At 30.2% G+C, this 24422-nt stretch overlaps 1 pseudogene; it reads left to right on the top strand.

Annotated features, from left to right (window-relative positions):
- The window catches only part of LOC135955379 (band 7 protein AGAP004871-like), a 35438-nt pseudogene extending 12518 nt beyond the window's left edge, over positions 1-22920 (top strand).
- Positions 22921-24422: the final 1502 nt, after the last annotated feature.

Below are 24422 nucleotides of genomic sequence, written 5' to 3'. Positions count from 1 at the left end.
ACATAAATCACACTACCTAATTTCATGGTGATTGGTCCATAATTGGTCATAGCTCCCATATAAGGCCCACTTCCGGAAATCACTCAAAAATATAAATTATTGAAATTTTAGAAGAAAAATGTTTTTGCTCTTTTACTTAGTGTAGGGTATTATATGGTCCATAACATACTTTCTTACTTTTTTTTAATTTTATTTTTTTTTTTAATTTATTAGTGAAAAAAATGTTTACAAAACAATTTTTTTGTTGAAAAAAAATTCGGTTTATAAATTATTTTTCCCGATTTTGACCCACTACAATAGGACAACAATCGAAGATATCCTGTTTATTTCTTTATATCTCAGCCATTTGTGGGCCGATTTTCTCGATAAATAGCAAGCGAACCAGGTTTATAGCGGATCTATTGATGTATGAATCATGTATGTAAGTTATTTTGGGGGCTACGAAAACTTGATTTCAACATACAGAAGGTATCTATAACGATGATCAAAAAATACATTTATTTATCCAAAATTTCTTGCTCCAACGTACATTTGTATAAAATACCCCCTATTTAAAATTACTTTAAGGCTGTAATGTCTAATTCACAAATTTCATGATGATGAAAACAAACGCGTCACATACGTCAAAATAAACTCACACCTATAGTGAGTGTGTGGATGTGTGTGAAAGAGTTTTTTTCCCTTTCTATATATTTTTTGTAATGCACACAAAAATGTGCTTGTGCCCTCATTGTTTGAACATGACTTAAAGTTACCAAAATCATTCCGCAATGAATTCCGTTGGTTTTGTTGTAGTATTTTCTCTTACAATTTCAGACATTTTTTTGTTGTTTTACCGATAAAGAGCGAGGAGGGAGAGTGTGGGACAATGGGTTCATGTATCAGCATTAGCACTCAGCAGCCATTGTTTAAATTATTTAACATCTCACATGATTGTAGATATGTATGTTTATAAGTAAGTTTGTAAGTATGTACATTGTACAACTTTAAGCACAAATTTTCGCAATGCATTGTCGTAAGTACGTACATTCATACCCACATACATTTTACATATAGTATTGCAGCAGTTTACACTTTGTAAATAGAACATGTGCATTGGTATGTAGAAGTGTTGTAAACTGAATACTGAAAACTATGTACAATGCAGTCAACACCTCCAATCCTGCCCCCTTTGGTGACGAGTGATTTAAAAAAAAAATTTAGTTTATTTTTTCTATAGTTTTTTTTTTCGTGTTCAGTCTCATTCATAAACGAAGAATTAGTAGAACTTGTTGCATTCACAGCCATAATGTATAATATGCAACTATGTGTGCGTTTTTGTATTTATGTGGGTGGCTGGTAGAAATTTTAAATGGTATTTGAATTATTACAAAAATTGCCCTACAGAGACATGCTCAAACACATGCTGCATTTACATTTATATATTATTTATAATGTGTTCATAATTGAATTGAATTGTATTGTATAGAGATGATAGACAAAAAAGGTAGCACTTTTCCCATTCACTCGCAAATGTATATATTTGTGTATAAAAAATTTAAATTACATAAGTGTTATTTGAAACAATGACATTGTTTTTTTTTTTGCAAGCATTTGTATTTTAATTGCTACATTTTGTAAGTGAATAATTGCTAGTACCATTGGGATATTATATCCAATTAGAAATAAGTTTTAATTACAAAATTCCAGTTACTCCAGGAAGTGTCCAAATATATTTAGACATTTGAATTGAAGAAATTGAGGAAATAAACATTAATTAAAGTGCTTAGTATATTATATAGTTACATACTATCACACGGTAAATAACGTCACAGTAGCCACTTTTCTAAAAATACTCAGTTTATGGAACACATTTTCCCCGTTTTAGGAATTTTGGTATTTGAAAATAATAAATGTCAAAAATTATAATGCCATTGATTTAAAGACATTTGAGTCTATATTAATTTCAAATTTTGTTATGATACTTTTAACCGTTAAAGTTTTACATTAATTCATATTTTATATTTTTCTTCGTGGAAAATCATCATATTATAATTTTTTTAGTTTTTAAGGTAAATGACTTCCCAAAAATTTATAAAATTATTTAATTTTACTAAAATATCCTCAAGTTCTAAAGTTTTCAGCAATATCAAATACTTATATAAAAAGCCTTTATTTACTCCTCAGAAGTTCCACAAACCTTGCCCCCTTTGACCAAATTTGTATGGTTTTTCATATATTTCATGCAAAATGTGTTACACCAAACTTTCTTTTAAGTTAGTATGTGTTTAAATTCAAAAGTTATATTTGAAGTGTAAGTATACACATTTTGTATTCGGATCTTAAATGGATTTTGGCGATTTTTTTTTTTTAAATTGAGACCCGAGGTGACCAAATTTAAGGGGCTACGTACTGACCCCCATTAGCTCTAGAAAGCTGAACCTACGTATAGCAACTCGAAAACACCTCAGCTCCAACCATGTGATATTTCGTAACAATATCTTTAATAGTTTCCGAGATACTGAATTATTCCAAAAAAAAACGTTTCTAAAACACTGTTGGTCGTTTAACTTATGAGAAACTATATATTAAGTATACGACTATATTTTTAAATAAATATCACTCATACGTAGTTGAAGACAATTAAAGTAAAATATTTATTAATTTTTTAACTCACAAAATATAAAATAATAACGCGAAATATTCTACCCATATTCGATTTTTTTATACACAGAAAAAAGTTTCAGCATAAATATTATGATTTGATTTCATTGATTTCAATTCATAACATTTATAAATAATTTCTTAAATATTAAGATTTTGTTCATATTTTATGTTTTCAAATTAAATCTAGAAGGCTTGAAAAATATAATTTTAATTTCATTTATATTTGTATGTTGTTGAAAAATGTTTGAAATTTTTCTAGGAAAATTTTTTATTTATTTTTATGATTTTCAGCTACAAAATGAGCCAATATGCGCGAAAATGATTAAATTTTATGTTTAATGTTTATTTATATTTTATTATGCTTAATGATATTTTTAGTTTTCAGATATTGTTAATTCAACTTCAAATATTGGCCAGTATATGGCTATTATGCAAATAGTTTTGAATTAATTCATTAGATAATGCAATTATAATTCAATTTATTATAAAATATTATTAAATTTATGGAAAAAAGCAAAAATTTCAGTCATGTACAAATTAATAATATTTATGAACATGTTCTTATTCTGAATGAAAAAAAGTTTGGGAAAAAAAATCAAGTTCGATTAATAATATTTATTACAAAATTCATTCCAATTATGAATTTCTTTTTTCTGTGTACTATGATTCATGGAATAAAATATTAGACACTAATTTGCATGTTACGCATAGATCGCGGCATTTGTCGGAAAGCTAAATTAGTTTGGAGATAAATGTTGATGCACAGGATATAAAAAAACAATATTGTATCTATTTCAACGACTTCTTTGCAGATATCACAGTACAACAATGCAAAAATCATACGGTCATGCCAGTATAAGTTTGATTCTACTAACAAAGGGTAGTAAAACCATATTCTCAGTTTGGCGATTTTGGTGACCAATTTTTTTGTGTGCCTCCAAAGATTCTGAAAATCAATGAGTCGTCATTTGTTGCATGGTGCATTTTATGATATTCACATATCACGACTTTTATTGTATTTTGTGAAACATTAGCAAAATATTTTAAAAGTGCATAAATCTTTCAATTTTAAAACTGTTTAATGCCCATGGTGTCTTTTATAACGAAAATTTGTTAAGTTATCTTAAAATTTACAGCAATTCTTTAAAAGTTTGAGGAGTTCGTTCGTTTGAAACAGTTGAAGATATATTTACCTTCAACTGTTTCAAATTTCAATATATTTTAAATGTTAGATATACATATATATGTAAATAAAAAATACTAAAAAATTTCCAAAATATAGTGACTCTAATTTATGTTGGAAACTGTTAACCTTTATGTCAACAGCAGAACTGCTTTACGCACGTCAACAGCAACATACCTGGGTATGTTCATACGTTTTGTATAGTGAATGGCATGTCGTTAGCATAAAAATGCTAATATCTAATATAATATAGACAAAAGGTTCAAAAATTATAACCAGTTTTACCCTTACATTTAGTCATAGTTCTTTGAAAAAAAGTGGTTGTGTAGGTATAACAAAAAATGCTTTTTATTGTGTTTTTGCAAAGATAAAAATTTTTAAAATTAAAATTAATTTTTTATTTATTAATAGTTTTTAATGAAATTTTACAGTTATATAGACTTTTCTATTAGATATAGAAAAATAAAAACAAATTTTGAAATTTATAAGCAGGAATCCCGTAATTCCCAAAAAAGTTTTGAAAAATCCCAAAAATTGGATTTTTTAGTTTTGTTGCTATAATATCGGAACCCTTTGCAAAATAATTAAGAACATATTTGGCCATCTAAAATAGGTTTTTTTTGTTTTGATATCGACTACGCGATTTGAAAATGGGGATATATTTGGACCCATTGTTATCAAAAATGTGGAGTAAGGTGGGTAATAACGCTGAAAAAATACTATAGTTTTCAATTATATCATTATATTTGCATGCGTTTTACCATGAATACCCAGGTATTTATGCTGTTAATGTAAGGTTGCAACTTTGTAAATGGGCTTTATCTTCCATCCTAACCAAACTTGGGAAAATTGCGGAAAATAGTTTTGATTAGGACATCAAGTCGCTCCGGTTATCCAATTCAGAGCTACAGCATTTTGAAAATGCAAAACATACCCAGGTATGTTGCCGTTGACATAAAGGTTAATACAGATATCACATTAATGAACAAATTCTTGAGTTTCAAATCATATTTTTACTTTAAGAGTTGAAAGACTAGACTAGTATTAATATGTGACTTTCAATTTTTTAATGGGTTTGGAAAGGAAACTGATTACGCTTTGAAATGACGTGCATTTTTTGATACATTTGTAAGTTATAAATATTGTTTTTGTTAAGAATATCTAAAATAAAAACAGAATTTATCAACATTTTTGATTTTAGTCGCTTTTCATTGCTTATTTTAATAAGGAAGCTTATACAAGCTTTATACCAATGTATGAAGACAATTTAGTTCTTAACAAAACATGGTTTTAATTATTCAAATCGAATGAAAATTGTAAAAGTTATTCAACTTTTCATTAACATCTTTTTTAGTAGTTTCTTCCCCAGCGCATTAATAAACAAGTAAGAGAGCTATATTCGGCTGTGCCGAATCTTATATACTCTTCACCAAATTATACTTAAAAATATTTTTTTTTTTAAATATTTTTATTTAAACAAAATCAAAATTTTTTTTTTATGTTTTAAAATTTTTTTAAAACATTTTTTTTCCAAATTGTTTTTTAATTTTTTTTAAAAAAAGCTTTTTCAACATTTTTTTTTAAATTTCTTTAATTAATTTTTTTGGAAAAAGAATTTATGACAAAAAAAAATTTTTTATGAAAAAAAAATTCGGGTTAAAAAATATTTTTTTCCGATTTTGACCCATTGTATGTCAGACTTACTATGGTCTTATATACGTCGTTGCAAAGGTCTTTGAAATATCTATCATTAGATATCCATATTGTGTATATTAATGACTTAGTAATCCAGCTATAGGTCAAAAATAGGTAAAAAATCGCGGTTGTCCTAGTTTTTCCTTATATCTCAGCCATTTGTGGACCGATTTTCTCGATTTTAAATAGCGACCGAGCCGGAAGAATTTGATGTATGAATCGTGTATGTAAGTTAAATGGGGGCTTCGGAAAGTTGATTTCAACACACAGACGGACAGACGGACATGGCTATATAGATTCCGCTATCTATAACGATCCAGAATATATATACTATATGGGGTCGCAAATGAAAAATGTGGAAATTACAAACGGAATGACAAACTTATATATACCCTTTCTACTCATGGTGAAGGGTATAAAAAAAACAATAAACTATACAAAAAAGAATATTTGTACAGTTTTTAATTTACAAGGTAAATTTTGTGGAACTTTTTTCGAAATAGTTTAATAACTTTTAAAAGTATAAACCGATTTTAAAAACTAATGTCTGGTTTTTTCTGTATATAAAATTGTCTTTAAATCACTGTGCAAAAAATTTGGTTTTCATAGAAAATAATTAAAATAACTATTGTTGAATTTGAAAAATTACGAAAAAAAATAAAAAAGAAAGCGAAACTATTTATAAAAACTTACACAATTTCTTGGTATATAGATTTTATGTATACATTTTGAAGCTTATCCATATCCAAAATTTTGAAATCGGTCTAAAAATGTGTAAGTTAGAGGTACTAAAGTACTGCAACCTACCCAAAAACAGTTTTTTCAAAATAACTCAAAATTTTGAGGGTGTTTCAAAATCTTTGAAAACGCTTTTAGTATGTCCTTACCTGGGCCTATAACTTACATTAGATCGCTTTTCAAGTTCTGACAAAAAGTGTTATTTTGTAGCAGAATGTTATTGTTGAATTTGAAAAATTATGAAACAAAATTTGTATAAAATCTAAACTAGTTTCTTGAAATATACATTGTATACACTTTATGAAAGCTTAATTCTTTGCCTCTCCATAATTGTTTATAATTTTGAAATCGGTCCCAAAATTCGTGAGTTAGAGGTACTAAAGCTCTAGGGCCTACCCTAGAACTCAAAATTTTAGCGAATTTCAAAATCTTTAAGAAGGGGTTAAGTATGTCCTCACCTAAACCTACAACCCCTACACAGTTCTGAAAAAAAGTGTTATTCTGTAGCTGAGTGCAATTAGTCTGCATTAGTATTTGGACGTACGAGAACAAAATTTTGTGAAAATATTATAGAAATTACTTAATCGAATTTTGCAAATTTTCCCTATAATCAAAAAAAAAAAAAAAACACCAACGAGTATAAATCCAAAATTAATTTAAGTGTTGAGTTACAATAAAGTTAAAATATCATTTATGTAGCTTTGAAGGTTTCAATAATAATATTTGTCAAAAGAAATAAATTTGAATTTTTGATTATAAAAGAAAATTATCTGGCGGTTTCTATAAAACAGGCGAATTCTGTTTCAAAGTTCTCCCTTATGATATATAAACTTATATTAAGTATAATTTAAGCTTCACTTTCAAGGACTCCCTTTTACACTCATTCTCATGGCAGTCTCTGAACAACCCTTCCCCTAAAATATATTCATTTCAATACAATTCCAATCAAGTGAAAAAAACTGTAAAAAATATATTCATAAGTAAATTATTTTGTTGCAAAAATGTCACAGCCATATGTTTCAAAGGATATCATGTTGGTTTTTTTTAACATTTTCCTATTTATTTTGTTTTTGAAAAGGATAACACAGTTGTTATGTCAGTCAGTCAGTCATTTAGAGCATGTTTGTGTTTGGTTGACAATGAACATCATTTATATTCTAATATATTTATTTTTTTAAATAAGATCCTTAAATAAATAACTGAATGAATGTATTGTTATTTTAGTATATTTAAATACAACACAAGCCACAAAACAACATTTGTAAAAGACCGCAAAACAATTTATCATAATTTATCAAAACAAAAAAAAGGAAGAACTAAAATAATAATTTAAATATTTATAAGCAATACAACAAATACCCTTAACTAACATTTAAATAAGATTTTTGCATAAAACCACACAATTTGATTAAATTATATTTCATTTTCTATTTTCCCAAACTCCTACTGTGCGCCACGCCACACACACAGTCAATGAAGACATGAACAACAAGGCATCAACTTGTGGCAAACTTCTTATATGCCTCTCAGTGGTGCTGGTCATTTTGACGTTGCCCTTCAGTTTGTTTGTTTGCTTTAAGGTAAATGCAAATGATTTTTATTTAAATATTTCCTTAGTTTTCTGTAAGTATTTTGTATTTAGAAATTAAATTATTCCCTTTGGCTGAACGGGCCTTTGTAATGGAATTTTATTTAGTATCTATTGTCTCTCAATGGCCTCTTTTCCATTTTACAGGTGGTCCAGGAATATGAACGTGCTGTTATCTTTCGTTTGGGTCGTTTAATGCAGGGTGGTGCCAAAGGCCCAGGTATTTTAAGTGTTTATAATAAAATTATGATTTTTTTATATTAAAAATTAATGTTAGTGTTTGCTAAGGTATTTTGTTTGTCATTTGTGTTTTATAAGAGGTTTAAAGGGATTTGCTAGGTAGAGTAATTTATATTTTCTTACAATTTTAGGTATATTTTTCATATTACCTTGTATAGATTCATACGCCAGAGTGGATTTACGTACCAGAACTTATGATGTGCCACCACAAGAGGTAAGTTGCTGGGAATTTTTTTTGTAATTTTTGACTTAAAGGACATACATTTGAAGTTGCTTAAACATGCAATGAAATGACAATATTCAAACTATACCAAATAAAACCAATATAAGTAAACTGAAAACAAATTATTTCTGTTCACCTAAAACTGTACCAATATTTACCAAAATTTCCCTTTTGCTAATGCTTGCTTAAATATTTGGCCAAGGAAGCAACAAAAATAGAAAAAAGCAACTAAAATTAACAGGCCTTTTCCATTTCTTGTTTGTAGAATAATCCAGTATGCAAGTGGATTTCAAAATCTACCACTAACGTTGTGTTTTCAGTTAATTAAATTTTAGAAAAAAGTGAAATGAAAAATAAATGAATTAAACCAACATTGAAGCAGTGTGAATGATTAGTTTCCCCAAAAACACACGTACTAGTGCGGACAAACAAGCAAAAACAAGTTACTTTATTTACAGAAAAACTAGAAAACTGTCTATCTCAACATTTTTTCCAATGCATTTGCCATTGTTGACGATTTTATTACGACAAAACGAAATAAACTACTAGAAATTTACTATACTCTTTAAACATTTTTTTCTAATATTTCTTCCCTGTTTTCTTGTTTTAGGTCTTAACAAAAGACAGCGTCACTGTGTCAGTGGATGCTGTTGTCTATTATCGAGTTTCGAATGCAACAGTCTCCATAGCAAATGTTGAAAATGCTCATCATTCTACACGTCTATTGGCACAAACAACTCTACGTAACACAATGGGCACCCAGCATTTACACGAGATTCTAAGTGAACGTATGACAATTTCCGACACTATGCAGGTAACAAACAACAAAAGCATATAAATACAATACAGACATACATACATATATGTAAACCCAGCGGCGAAAAGAAGTAGTAAGCAGGCCTTCTGGAAGGCCTTATTTAGCAGACACAAGGACTTATTGACCCATTCCATACTCATACATTTTTTACACACGATGTCCTAGCCAGCCAAGGCCTTCTTTAACAGGCCTGATAGAAGGCCTTCTTCAAAAGGCCTGGTAGCAGGCCTTCTTCACAGGCTTGTTTTCAGGCCTTTTGTAAATAAATTTTGTTAAATAAATTGTATATTTGATTAAGCCTAAACTATGTTTAAAATTTAATAACTTACCCGGCCTAAGCGATATCTTATTTATTTTAATTTTTTTATAATAAAATCCAATAATGACCAAGTAAAAAATTCTCACAACCGCTTTGTCCAAGAATTAAAGCACAACTATTTTAAGTTTACTTCTTTTTTTCTCTTCACTTTTTGAATTTTTTTGTATTTGTAGTTTTGTCTTTGAAATGTGAGTTTTTAACGGTATTTTCTGCTTGTACTACGTTTGTAGCAACAAAAAGAAGGGAGCAGGTAGGCCTTCCATAAGGTCTTCCTGAGAAGGCAAGCGAGCATGAGTACTGGATCTAAAAAAAGGTCTAGGAAGGTCTTACAGAAGGCCTTATAGCTGAAGGCCTCAAAAATTTCGCCGCTGGGAAACAACACCAGCTTCATCAACAATAATAATCTTTATTTGTGTGTGTTTGTAGGTAGTGAACGAGGGCAATCTCAAAAATTTTTAAAACATAGTTTAACAACAAATTTAATTGTTTCCATTCGTTCGTTAGATTTATGTTTAAAATCATATTTATAAAGTCTCTATATTATCAAGCATTTTTTCTATTGGTTCATAAATGTTTGAGATATGAGGAATATATCAACATTATCTCTGTATATCAAGATAATCTCTCCATATTAGCTTTTTCCTGGTTTTTACTTTTTCTTCACTTAACCTCTTATGGTGATTTCCATTACCAAACTACTTAGGACAATAATAAACTTTTTTGGTTTAAGTCTATTAATTGTTGTTGTGTAATTTGGACGTGAGTGTGATTTACACAAACAAATATACGGAAATACCTAAATCGATTTTAAATTTCATAAAAATCAATAACATCTAGTTTTGGCTTAGTGAGCAAACGGGCGGCATGAAATAACACCCCAAAAATAAATTGAAAGGTACCGTGAAATAGCTCCCAAATGAAATAAATCCCAATGAAATAACTCCCAATGAAATAATTCCCATCAAAAATGAAATAATTCCCAAACTTGAAAAATTAAATAACTGCCAAAGTGTGAAATGAAATTACTCCCAATAATCGGCGGTTTCATAATTTTAAAAATATTACTCCCAAAAAAGCCAAATAACTCCCAATGAAATAAATTCCAATAGAAATGAACTAATTCCCAATCCGAAGCAATTTATTAGTGTAATCCAACTCCCAATGAAATAAAGAACTACAAAAGTGAAATTATTCTTCGCTTACCAAACAAACTGACTTCGCTCAGAAAAGATTTCTTTCATTGACAAAGGCCGACAATGTAAAAGGAATCTTTTCTGAGCGAAGCCGGTTTTTGATACACCCCAGAGGAGAAAAACTTTGCGCACGGCCGGCAATGCAAAAAACTTTTCTGAGCGAAACCCGTTTTTGATACACCCCAGAGGAGGAAACCTTAGCGCCAGGCCAAAGGCGGGCAATGCAAAACAAATTTTCAAAGCCACTTTTTAAGATTTTGCGTTTGCAAAGTAGAACCTAACAAAAATGAAATAACTCCCTATACAGTGAAATAATTCCTAATTCTCATAATAAAATGAAATAAAACCCAACAAAAATTTCATTGGGAGTAGTTTCATTGGCAGTTATTGCATTATGAAATAACTCCCAGCTAAAAATTATGAAATAACTCCCTATGCGTTAGGAGTTGTTTCATAATGAAATAATTCCCAAGTTGTATGAAAAATTTGTTGGGTGTTATTTCATTTTTTTGTGGGGAGTTATTTCATTTGGGAGTTATCTCACGGTACCAAATTGAAATAACCCCGCAAAATTTGGGGCCTTATTTCATATTCAATAAAACCCCAACTTTTAAAATGAATAAGACCGAAATGAAATAATGCCCCAAACTGAAATGAAATAACACCCAATTATTGGGGTCCCATACAAACGTTAAAATCAAAATTTTAATATGTATACCATACACCACCATAGTGGGGAGGGTTATATTTGCTAATGTTTGTAATGTGAGAAAATACTGTCCTAACATCCACCTCAGAGTATACCAATCTGATCAGGATCACTTTCTGAGTGTATTTAACGATGTCCGTCCGTCCGTCTGTCCATCCATGTAAACCTTGTAAACTACAGGTCGCAATTTCAAAGATAATTCGACAAAATTTGGTACAAGCTTTTATGTTGCCCCAAGGACGAATTTGGTTAGAATCGGTTTATTATTTCTCCTAGCCTCCATACGATTGCCCCATCTGAAAATAATTAAACTCTCATAAATATCTTAGTTATATAGACATCCAAATCAAATTCAGCACAAATAAATTTTATATAAGGCGAACTCGCACCATCAAATTTTGTGACGATCTCTTGCAACAAATAAGTTATATATATGGAAAAGTCATTTCACCAAATTTTATTGTCTATATCCATAATTGGTCATAGCTCCCATGTGAGGCCCACTTCCGAAAATCAACAGCAACGGCTCCCAGACTTCATGGAATTACTAAAATTCATAAAAAAAAAGTCTACAACTTTGTCGTTTCCAGTACTTATATTTCCATATTTCGAAAATTTCATTACGAATAACTTGTTTGGTCATGATGCTTTTATGGGTCAACATTTTCCGGGGGTGAATTGGGGTGGATTTTCTTTTTGGTTTCAAGAAATAGAAAGGATATTAACCGATACAGTAAAAAAAAAATTCACTGAACCACTGTAACTTTTTTTCTATTGAAAACATAAAATTAAAAAATAAAAAATCTTACCTAAAATGGATGTCTTGAATATTACTGCCAAACAAAATTAGCTGTCTTTATTTTAAAATGCAATGAAATTGTTATTTAGTAAAAATATTGTAGTCTAATATTCAAAAAGAATTTTAAAAAAATATCAAAAACAACAAAATTCAACGTATTTAAACATTGATTATTTTGAGCAAGAACTATAAGAAATGTTTAATGTCAATAAAACAGCTCACTATCTGATACTGTTATATTGTTGTTGTTAAATTTGTATACCCTACACAACTATAGTGGGAGGGTATTATACGTTTGTGCAGACGTTTGTAACGCCCAAAAATATTAGTCTAACACCCACTTATAATCACTTTCTGAGTCGATTAAACGATGTCCGTTTGTCCGTCTGGCTGGTTGTCTATCCATGTAAACCTTGTGTGCAAAAAAAAATTTGGTACATATAGTTTTTTCGGCCCAAGGACCAAGCCTATTGAAACTGGCTGAAATTGGTCCATTATTTCACCTAGCCCCCATACAAATGTCCTCCCGAAATTGAACTTTATCGGTCATAAATGTTTAATTTATACATGTATCTACACAAAATAACCAAATAAGTTTTATATACACAAAATTCATGTCACCAAATTTTGTGACGATCGGTCCATAATTAGTCATAGCTCCCATATAGACCCGCTTCCGAAAATCACTTTAACGTGCATAAATCGCTTAAAAATTTTGGTATACACACAAAATTCAACATAGTAAACTTTCATATAGACATAAATCACACTACCTAATTTCATGGTGATCGGTCCATAATTGATCATAGCTCCCATATAAGGCCCTCTTCCGAAAATCACTCACGAATATAAATTATTGATATTTTAAAAGGTTTTTGCTCATTTACTTAGTGTAGGGTATTATATGGTCGGGCTTGACGGACCATACTTTCTTACTTGTTAATTATGGATTTATATCTTCGATACAATATTGTAAATCTATCGACGTGCTTTAAACTAAGCGAGGATTTCAATATATATATCTTTATATTCCGAATAATTTTGAATAGTTGTTTATGCACATAAGGTCTTAAAAATCAATAGGAAACATTTTCATATAAGTGGTTAACTGTAAATGTCCAACCAACCTTATTTTTTTCTGAAAAATGTATCGAAAATTTTGTGCAAAATTTATGTACACTTTTTTATTTAAGTAGCCTTAACAAACATGTAAAATATAGAAAAGAAAAACTTCAATGCAGTCAATAAAATTATTTAAAAAAACAAATAAATAAAAAATAAGCAGTTTTGAGTAAAATATGCTATAAATAGCTAAGTAAGCAAAAATATGCTTTAACCTTCGCTTTACCAATACCCACCCGGGTGACCACATCGTTTTTATTGGTTTAATATTTTTTTTTAATTTTGTTTCGATTTAAATGAAATTTATACTCACTGAACAAATTTTAGAGTTCTATAGAATTTAATAGAAACATTTTAAACTTTTTATAAGTTTTTTTAAATTTTTTAAAATTTCGTTCGTCGCATATATTTATAGAAGTGTAGTGTCACCCGGGTGGGTATTGGTAAACCATGTACATACAAAAACTTTGGTAAAGCGAAGGTTAAAGAGGGTAATATGTATAAATATACACTAAAAAATCGGTGCCGCAATTTTTAAAATGGTCTGAAACTGATAAATAACTAGCTCATAACTCCAAAAAAAATTAATATTGCATAGTTTTGGTTGCCCTGATTATACATATGATTGGGAATATTAACCAAAGTTACTTGTACAATTGCCCTCGTATGTTTGAAAATATGTAGGTGTGAGTATGTCTGTGTATGAGTGTATGTATGTATGTATGAATGTTATTTAAGTGTGAATAACTATTTAAGTTCAGTCAGGTGAACAAAAGCATGAAATATATGCCAGCCAAGCTTATTTTTCTACAATGTTTACATTTCTATGCCAGTTTATAAATGTACGAGTGTTGTATTCTATATAAAGTATACATATATACGAGTATGTGTCTAAATGTTTACAAAAATATATGTCATGTGCTGCCGTTGTTGTCGTCGTCAGTGTATTTCATAAAGCAAGATAACAACAGCAACACCACCAGCAACATCACGCAAACAGCCAGCATTAACAAAAATGTTTTCTAAAAAAAATCATGTCATAAAATGACAATATTTTGTCATTTTGCACCCTCCCCAAGCCGCCAACTTTACTATGCTGTTAAAAGCCATCTCTACACACATAGTATACATCGAAAGTACATACCTGCAACAACACATTACATACATACATACATACATATTTTGTACATAAGTACAAAAGTTTGAATTACATATATTTTCTACAATACAATAGAATTACACTTTTTTTCCTCCATTAAATATAAAATTTTTCCTTTCATTACGATATTGTATTTGTTTGTTGTATTCGTTCGTTTTTTTGTTTCTTATATTTCCAGGTACAATTGGATGAAGCTACTGATGCTTGGGGCATTAAAGTGGAACGTGTTGAGATGTAAGTTATATGGCAACAAACAAAAAAACACCCATCAAGAATGTATAAATATTTTAGAAACTAACTAAATAACCTACATATGAAGATAAATACTTTTTACCTGCAACATCTTTAAATGATAAAACATTTGCTTTCTTTGGTTTTACATGTGTGATTTTATGTGCTATTTGTAAAATTGTCATCATTTTGCAAGTATCTAATAGGCTTTTATAATCTTATCACGGAAACAATGAGCACAATTGTTTGAATTATTGCATTTGGGCATTATCTGTGTTATAGGAAATATTTAAGAAAAATTTAGTTTTTTAGATATTTTTGATTAGATATCATAAAATAAAAGATTCAGAATTGTGTTTAAGTTCAAGTACAAGGTGGCGCAAAAGAAAACTTCCGATGATTTTTGGCTGTAATTAAAAAAAAAATTAAAAACTTTGATTCTTCTTGTGGATTATTTTTATTTGGTCTTTTAATTTATTTTACATCAAGTCGAGAATATGATGTCATGTAAATGGCCGTCTTCACAGTTAATTGTCATTTGAGCCCTTTTTATGGCATTTTCCATCACTTTGGCCAAAACTTCCGGCGATAGGTCCTCACATTCTTGACGGATATTGTCTTTAAGAGCTGCAAGAGTCTGAGGCTTGTTGACATAAACCCGCGACTTCAAAAAGCCCCACAAAAATAAGTCTGGAGCGGTCAAATCAGGCGATCTTGCTGGCCAGTGCAAATGGCCAAAACGGGAGATTAGGCGCCCGGGAAATGCATCCTTCAGCAAATCGGTTGTGGCACGTGCAGTGTGTGCCGTTGCATCGTGCTTTTGGAACCACATGTTTTCCAATCCCAATTCATCAAGTTGCGGCAAAAATAACTCGTTGATCATTGCTCTGTAGCGCTTAACATTCACAGTAACCGTTTGGCCCGCGACGTCTTCGAAGAAAAAAGGTCCGATGACTCGAAAACAGCGAAAACAGCACACCATACAGTGACTTTCAGCGGGTGTAATGGCTCTTCGTGAGTTACACGCGGATTTTCAGTGCCCCAGAAGCGTAAATTTTGCTTATTTACGTACGCATTGGACGGCCAGGAAATCTGCGACGAAATTCACGTTGTGCCAAGGTCACCGACCGATTATTGGTCAAATAAATAGTCAGCAATATTCCGCGTTCTGGAGCAGTGTTGCATAACATTGTTTATTAACGTGTATTTCGCATGTGCTTACTACACAAATGTCAAAACAGAACTGACATTAGGGGCCAATCGCAAAATGTATAGCATTTTCTGATAGGAGGATTACTTTTGCGCCACCTTGTATAAGAAATATTTTTAAGATAATTTTTTTAGCACATCAGCAGCGTTTTGTAGGAACAAAAATTAGTACTTCGATACATAAAAACGTTTGGAGTGAATTACTTTGATGGGATGCCCAAAAGTTATAACGCTTTGAAAAAAGATTAAAAAAAAATATTTTTCGCTTTTATTTTGAAACATGTGTACAATATACAAAATTTTTTCAAAGTGTTGCCATTGTTAGCTATGGATTCCGAGCCAAAAGAACTGCTCATGTTTTGAGGCCAAGAAAGAATAAAGCCAATATTGGATATTCTGTTCCAAAGAAAAGTGAAATATCACATATACTGCGTTCTGCAACGATCGAAACAAATAATAGTAGGAAGGTAGGGCGTTTTTCGGTCAATGCTCGCTTTAAATGAATGATTTATTTTCGGTGCAGGTTCGCTGTGATGGTCTGACTAGTAGCTCATGAAAATAGGACCCGTTTGGTCCCACCACATACAGAGCATTACCTTAGCGCCGTGGATATTTGGCTTTGGTGACGATTTGGCTGGTCGGCCGAAGGTCTCTCGTGAAAATAAATGGCAGATATGAAAGATGTGTTGGGATAAAAATATATCGTTTTCAGCTTAAATAAATTTTAAACTTTATCACTTCAATAAGTTGTCGCAACTCTTCCACAGTGTTTTATATACATATGTATTAAACCTTTTCTGCCAATAAAAATTTGTGAAATTTTCAAGTGGTCCTTAAAATTATTGCATTTGAAAATTTCCAGGGTCAATACTATTACATGTACAAAAAATCGGAATAAATCAGTATATTTTATAGTCTCATGTGGATGTGCTTCGCGAAAAACTGTATATTTTATTTGTTTCCACTTTTAAAGCAATAATATTCTAATGTTGATGAAGTTTTTTTTTAATTTGAAATAAAACACTTAAAATGGAATTGGATGTCGAAATCTTTATTATGACCTGAAAGAACAATATCTGACAGTTCCTATTTAAAAATAGTTTAATTCAAATGTTGGCCGCAACTCGATCACTCATTCAAGGAGATGTATTTGAAGGGATTAAAATGCGAAATTAGCTGCTCATAAAAATTATTTCTCAATAAAGCTACTGTCTCGAAGTGCACGTAAAACATTTCAAAAACTGATTTTCGGGAACTATTGAAGATATTGTTACGAAATTTCCAGTTACGAAATTTCCAGGGCCCTGTAAGTGGCCGCTCAACGTTGGTTACCTCAAATTTCAAATTTTTAAAAAATATGACCAAAAATTCATTTATCATCCGGATGAGCTTCAATTTAAAATATAAATAATCATTAACAAAATCTAAAAAAATACGCATTAGGTATTAGGGTGATCGATTCTTCGACATTATTTAGAAACCGGTTTTCAGTTTCTTCGAAAAATAGCAATTTAATATAAACCTGTTTCGGTTTTTTAATAATTACCGGTTAACCGGTTTTTTGGCAAAATATTAAAACGCCTAAAAATAAAAAGAATAAAAGTTTTATTTATTAAAATAATAGTTATTAAAACAAAAACAGTTCATAAAAAAAACATAACAGAACAAAAAAGAGATCATAAAATTATGATAAAGAATGTACATGTAATTTAATAACAAAAAATAAGCCTTTTTAAAACGCTTAAATACTTTTTAATTCTAATTTAGATTACTTCTTTCAACGTCCACAAGGTCTTCGAATCAAATTTGATCCATTTTGAAATTAAAATTGATTTTTTTCTAAAAGTGAGTGGTTGATATTTTCGATACTTTATGAATTTTATTTAATTTTTAATGTCAACAACTACGTTAGGTTTTTTTTGAGTTAAATATGACCCGAAGATCGTTAACCTTATGAAGGTTAAAATAATGTCTTAGGAATAAAACACAGTTTAAATGCTTTGGAGTATATGGATTTTTTTCTTTTGGTTTTATAAAGCTAAACATTGAAAATGATCTTTCACTCAGTCTACTTGTAGGACATATAGTTATCAAAGCATTGAGTAAGTTTTCAAGCTTTCCAGATCGCTTGTGACATTTGTCTAAATATAAAAAGTCTTCTAAAATAATTGAAGTATTTGTTTTAAAAAAGTTTTATGAATTTTGAATATTTTTAAAAATCATAAAAACATATTTTTAGAAAAACCCGGCTATTCGAGGAGAAAAACCCGGTTTCTTCGATATTCGAAATGTGAGCTTTTCCAAAAAACCGAAACCGGCTTAACCAAAAAAACCGGTTATAACCGGTTATTAAAAACCGGGCCGATCACCCTATTAGGAATTTAGGTTTATTGATTTATTTTTTTTAATTTTGCTGGATCTTTTTATGGTGTTTTAGATATGGCGGGTATACGGAGGATCGAAATTTATTTTTAAAATATCAGACATAAAATTCTAAATAAAATAAAAAGCAAAGTGGGAATATGTAAAATTTATATTTTTTCATTTGTAGAAACAATTTTCTTCGGGACTATATAAAATTTTTATATGATCCGGAAAGACAACTTAATGCAAAAGCATGTAAATTCAAATTTGACCAACCGAACTTGGCCAATTTAAAAACAAAAATCAGTTTGAAGCTCCATATTTGTAAAACCCTATATGTTTGTTAAATATTTACAAAGTTTTGTTACTATCACATGGTAAATAACGTCAAAGTATACACTTTTTAGAACACATTTTCCCCGTTTTCAAAATTTCGGTATTTGAAAATAAAAAATTTCAAAAATTATAATGCTACTGATTTAAGGACATTTCAGTCTATATTAGTTCTAAATTTTGTTATATCTTTAAATGTTAATAATATCTTAAAATGTTACATCAATTCAAATTTTATATTTTCTTCATCGTGAATACCAATATTATAGTTTTATAGTTTTTAAGGTAAATGAGGTCCCAAAAATTTACAAAATTATTTAATTTTACTGAAATATTACTCCTCAAGTCCTAAGATTTTTACCAATACCAACAACTTATACAAAAAGCCTTTATCTACTCCTCAGAAGTTCCACAAACCTTGTCCCCTTTGGAAAATTTTAACGTTTTTTCATATATTGCAAGCAAAATGAGTTTTACCAAACATTCTTTTAAGTCAGTATGTGTTTGAATTTGAAAGTTACATTTGATAAGTAAGTATACGACCCGATGTAACCAACTTTGGGGGGACACGTACTGGCCCCCATTAACGGAAAGAAGCTAAAAAAATTTAAATCAACTCGAAAACACCTCAGCTCCAACCATGTGGAATTTCGTAACAATATCGCTAACAGTTCCAGAGATACCGCAATATTTAAAAAAAAAACGTTTCTAAATCAGATGACAATATGATACTAGTTACGCATGATCTGTGATAAAAAACAATTTCTTAATAAATCAAACTATACAACATAATTTGTCAAACTACCTTGGGAATTCTGGTGGTCTACATTTAAATGATTTTCACCTATTTAAAATTATTTAAATTGCCGGCCACTCGCCGTTACAAAATATTATCTACCTTTTTAAACCATAAAATGTTTGCTTTAACATAAAAGTTGTTTAATATCAAGGATAACATATACTTAAGCCACAATGTGGTTTATTAAGGACATGGGTTAAATTTTTATAAATACGATTTTACTTACAGACACATCCTTTTTAAATAATTAATTATAATTTGTGGGATTGCTTAATTTTTAAAATATTCATGGTTATACATGAATTTAACTCAGATATTTTTTATAATAATAAGGAAATGAAAACAGTGGAGTAGAAAAATATAGCATAAATTCATTTAAATATTTACATAAGTAGACACATACCTTGGAAAAATTAATTTAATTTAGTTTAATATCTGAAGTTCGAATTATCAGCAAATGGAACAACTTACAAAAATCGACTAATAATATACAGTGGTTGACAAAACAATGGAAACTTTTCCAAATATTTCATTAGTGGCCTAAAATCTGAAATAATTTTTTTAAAAAATTTTAACATTTTTGTAGTATTTTATTTGTATACTTAACTTAATTTAACAAAAAACAAAGGACATAATTAATTAAATTCAAAAAATTAGAAAACAAAATTAAAAGATTTCTTTATTACGGCATTGACATAATAATGGAAACTTAGGTATTATTTTAACAAATATGGTCTAAACTTTGCAATAACTCAATATTTTGTTGGGTATCCCTTATTTTTTATAACTGCTACACATCGACGATGCTTTGAGCCAATTAAAGAGTCAATGGTCTCCTTTGAAATATTTTGCCATTCCCTTATGTAATTTTGGGTCCTTATTTTACGATCTAAAATTTCCCATAGATTTTCTATGGGATTGAGATCTGCCGATTGGGCAGGCCACTTCAAAACAAGTACCTCGTTGGATTGTAACCACTCGGTTACAACCCTAGAGGTGTGTTTCGGGTCGTTGTCGTGTTGGAATCTTCAAACTAGGGGCATATTTTCCTCAGCGTATGGATACATAACATCGTTTAATATGGTTCTGTATCCTATACCTGTCATGGTATCTTTTATAATATGAATTGGGCCCATACCTTGCCCTGAAAAACATCCCCATACCATAACATTGCCACCACAAACTTTACAGTCTTATTTGTGTACTTTGGATCTAATCTTTTTCCCTTTGGTCGTCTTACAAATGTTCTCCAATCACTGCCTCTTGAATTGTATTTCGATTCGTCTGAAAAGAGGACAGTATTCCATTTCTGTATCGACCAGTTTAAATGATACCTGGCAAATTGTAGACGAACGGTTCTCTTTAGAAATGAGAAATGAGTTTTTTCACAGGACGATAGCAACAAAGACCAGCCTCATTTGCCCTGCGACTAACTGTTCGGGTACTTATTTCTAATTTTAGGCTATTAACAACCTCTCGAGGTTTTTGGGAATTTCTTGAACTCTATCGCTATTAAATTATCTTGTTTAGGAGTACTCTTACGAGGTCTTCCACCTAAATGTTGAGTTTTTACAGAACCGGTCTCAAGAAATTTCTTTATAATTTTTGAAACTGCTGATTTATTTATTGAATATTTGTCAGAGCTTTAAAATCGTTAATTATTTTATTTTTTAAGTCTTCACATATCTTATCTTTAGCCATTTTCGTTAACTATGAAAAAAAGCAATTATGCGAAAAACTTAGAAAAAGAAATTGTAAAAAATTACCAGAATTTAAAAATAAAATAACTGTAAACAGAATGCTTTTTACATCGTTCTTTTAAATATTATTTTCCTTTTACACTTCTTTCTTGCCGAAGTTTAAAAGTTTCCATTGTTTTGTCAGTATCGAAATAGTGAATATTTTTAATTTTGTTCCCTTTTATAATTAATTATGTTGTTTGTTTTTCAGTTAATTTATATAAATAAAACTATACAAGTAAAATACTAAAAAAAAAAATTTATTTTAAAAAAATATTTTAAATTTGGGCTATAAATTACATAAGGCCTTATTCTTAAACAATTTTTAAATTTTACAATTTTTAAATTCAAGTTTTATATTAGTTTACATTTGCTTGTTGTTAACCCAACACTGAGAAATCACATTCGTAGAGATCACTAAATTTACTGCCAATCGAATGATTCCATTACATTTGTTAGGTTCTATCAGTAGATAGTCAGTTGAAAAAGAAGTATTACGATCGAAAAATACCGATTTTTTGTCACTATAGGGAGGAAACAAACATTTTCGACAAAATTTCATGCACAATTTAAATTCGCTTTGGTTTGTCTTTTGAACAAGGGATATTGAACCAACAAATTAATTTTCTTTGAACCAAGGATATATAATTCCAAGCCATTGTATGATTAAAAACACAAAAAATGCTTCTTTTTCGTTCTCCACTGTTGTATGGAAATGCAAACATTTTTAATATATAATTCATATGACAACAACGACGATAATGATGTTGTTGTTTGGCGAACCTTTTAAAGCTCAAGTAACCACTTAAGCCAATCTGTGCCAAGTGCGAAGGCAAAAAAAAAATAATAAAAATTCACTCTCACTCCGACTTTCAGTCGACGCGAAATGTGGGACATTAAGTCGTTGTAACCATATTTATTTAACATTTCAAAATCAGTGACAAAAATCTCATTGTATGCGTGCGGGCATCTGTGTCTGTTGCTGACGATGATGATGATGACGATGTAGTTGCATGTTGTTTTCATTATTTGTTAAATTAATCACAACATGATTAAACCCACGTCACAGGAGGTCAAATAATATTGATTTTTTTTGCTGCTGTTAAGATTTCTTGCTTTAAATAAAAAGATAAACCAACCTCTTAAGAAATAAAAGAAATTTTATTAAAATAGAAATTTCAGGGTCTTGAAGAGCCATTAATTATCATATAAAATATAATGAAATCTTGTTGTTTTCTTTGTTCTAATTTCATATTTTTTGTGAACATAAACAGCAAAGATGTACGTTTACCCGTCCAACTACAAAGAGCCATGGCAGCTGAAGCTGAGGCAGCCCGAGAAGCTCGTGCTAAGGTAATAGCCGCCGAGGGTGAACAGAAAGCCTCACGAGCCTTAAGAGAAGCATCTGAAGTGATTGGTGATTCACCAGCCGCTTTGCAATTACGTTATTTACAGGTGGGTTATTTACATATTGCATTTTTAAAGTTTTTTTTTCATATACTAATTATTTTGTGGGTTCTGGCTCTTATCCATTTTATTTCCAACAGACTCTTAGTGCTATTTCGGCTGAAAAGAATTCAACAATTGTTTTCCCCTTGCCCATTGACTTAATAACGTATTTCTTAAAGTCAAATGATGCCGAAACAATAAAAACAGCCGCCAACACAGCTAAAGTTATAGCCAAAAGGGATCATGACAGGGAGGAGCAGGAAACAGCAACGGCAGCAGCTAAAGTAGCAGCCCTAGCGGCTGCTAATATGCCAGCTACTAGCAAAACTGTACCATCTGGCAATTCAATAAATATTGCCATGTAAATTCTACCATATTCTAAAAAATAAATAAAAAAAATATAAAACAACCAACAACAATTAGAAAAACGGAAGACAACATTGTAAACAACAAAAACATCAGCAACAATACAAATACAGCAACCAACAACAATAAATACAAAAGAGATGATGGCATTTACTTATACAGAGGAATACAAAACCAAAACAAAAAAATTAAAATATAAAAACATTAAATAAAACAAAATTAAAGACAACAAAACAACAAACGTATTAGGAAAATCAAGAGTAAACAGAAGTTATAGAGTAACATATAAAACAACAACAACATTAGCATTAAATAATAACAACAACATCAACAATAACAAATCATAATGAAGAAATTTAGTCAGATTTTATTGAATTCATAAAATATTTAAAGTTCATTAAATCAAATTGTATCCATAGGACACCAATGACTCGTTATACGGCTGTAGTTTTTGTCGGGTATTTTTAATACATTCGCATATAGTCAAATCAAATAGTTCATTATTTTTGAAGCTCCCAGCTTTTCTAGGAGACTGTCTTGAACATAAAAGTGCAGTACAAAAAGTACAGTTTTAAAGTGACTACACTCTAGATTACTTAGAGACACTTAAGTGACAATTGTCTTCACGCTCTGCAATATAAAGAGGACATACATAAATATATAAATTAATTAACTGCTGCTATTTATTATTAAGATTCTTCGAATATCATTCCCATAACACATCAAGGGGCTTTTTAAAATTAAATTTGTTTAATCATTAACTATCAGTAAATGCGGGATTTTATAAAATTTTTGAAGAATTTGTACAACATAAATTTATTCAAAGTATTGGCCATTGTTTGTTATGACCTTTTCCCATCTTTCTGGCAACATATAGATTCCGAGCCAAAAAACCTGCTCATATTTTGAGGCCAAGAATGAATCGAGCAAATTTCATATAATCTGTTCGAAGTGAATCCCATAGAGAGCGGTCTGCATCGATCAAAACAAATGGTAGTCGGGCGACTCAATGTGGCCGAGCGTTGTCATGAGCGTTTTTCGGGAAATTCTCGCGAATCATTTGCATTCGGCACAGGAACCATATGATAGTCTGGCCAGATTTCAGCAGCTCATAATAGATAGGACCCTTTTGGCCCCACCAAAGGCGATTCTGCAGGTTCGCCTGGCTTCACATACTTTCTCTTCAGGTTATCGTAATGGATCCATTTTTTATCGCAAATAATGATTCGGTCTAACAATGATTTTCTTTTATAGCGTTTAAACATCATTTCGGACACGCAAAATTGTCTTTCTGGGTCTCTCCAATTCTTGATGCTTTGATTATCAATCAGTGTGCTTCAGCTGCAATGTTTTTTAAATTTTAGAATTAAAGTAAAACTTCCCCCATATGACGCTTTCTTGGCACAAAATTTTATATTTTCGAAGCAAAAAAACTTACTTGTTTCGGAAAACATCAGAAAACATCTATATTCTGATTTCAATGAAATTTGCCACAAATATT

The sequence above is a fragment of the Calliphora vicina genome, chromosome 3 (genome assembly GCF_958450345.1).
Source record: "Calliphora vicina chromosome 3, idCalVici1.1, whole genome shotgun sequence".
In the NCBI taxonomy this organism is placed as follows: Eukaryota; Metazoa; Arthropoda; class Insecta; order Diptera; family Calliphoridae; genus Calliphora; species Calliphora vicina.
Note: the sequence above shows the minus strand (reverse complement) of the source record. Positions and strands in the feature narration are given on the sequence as shown.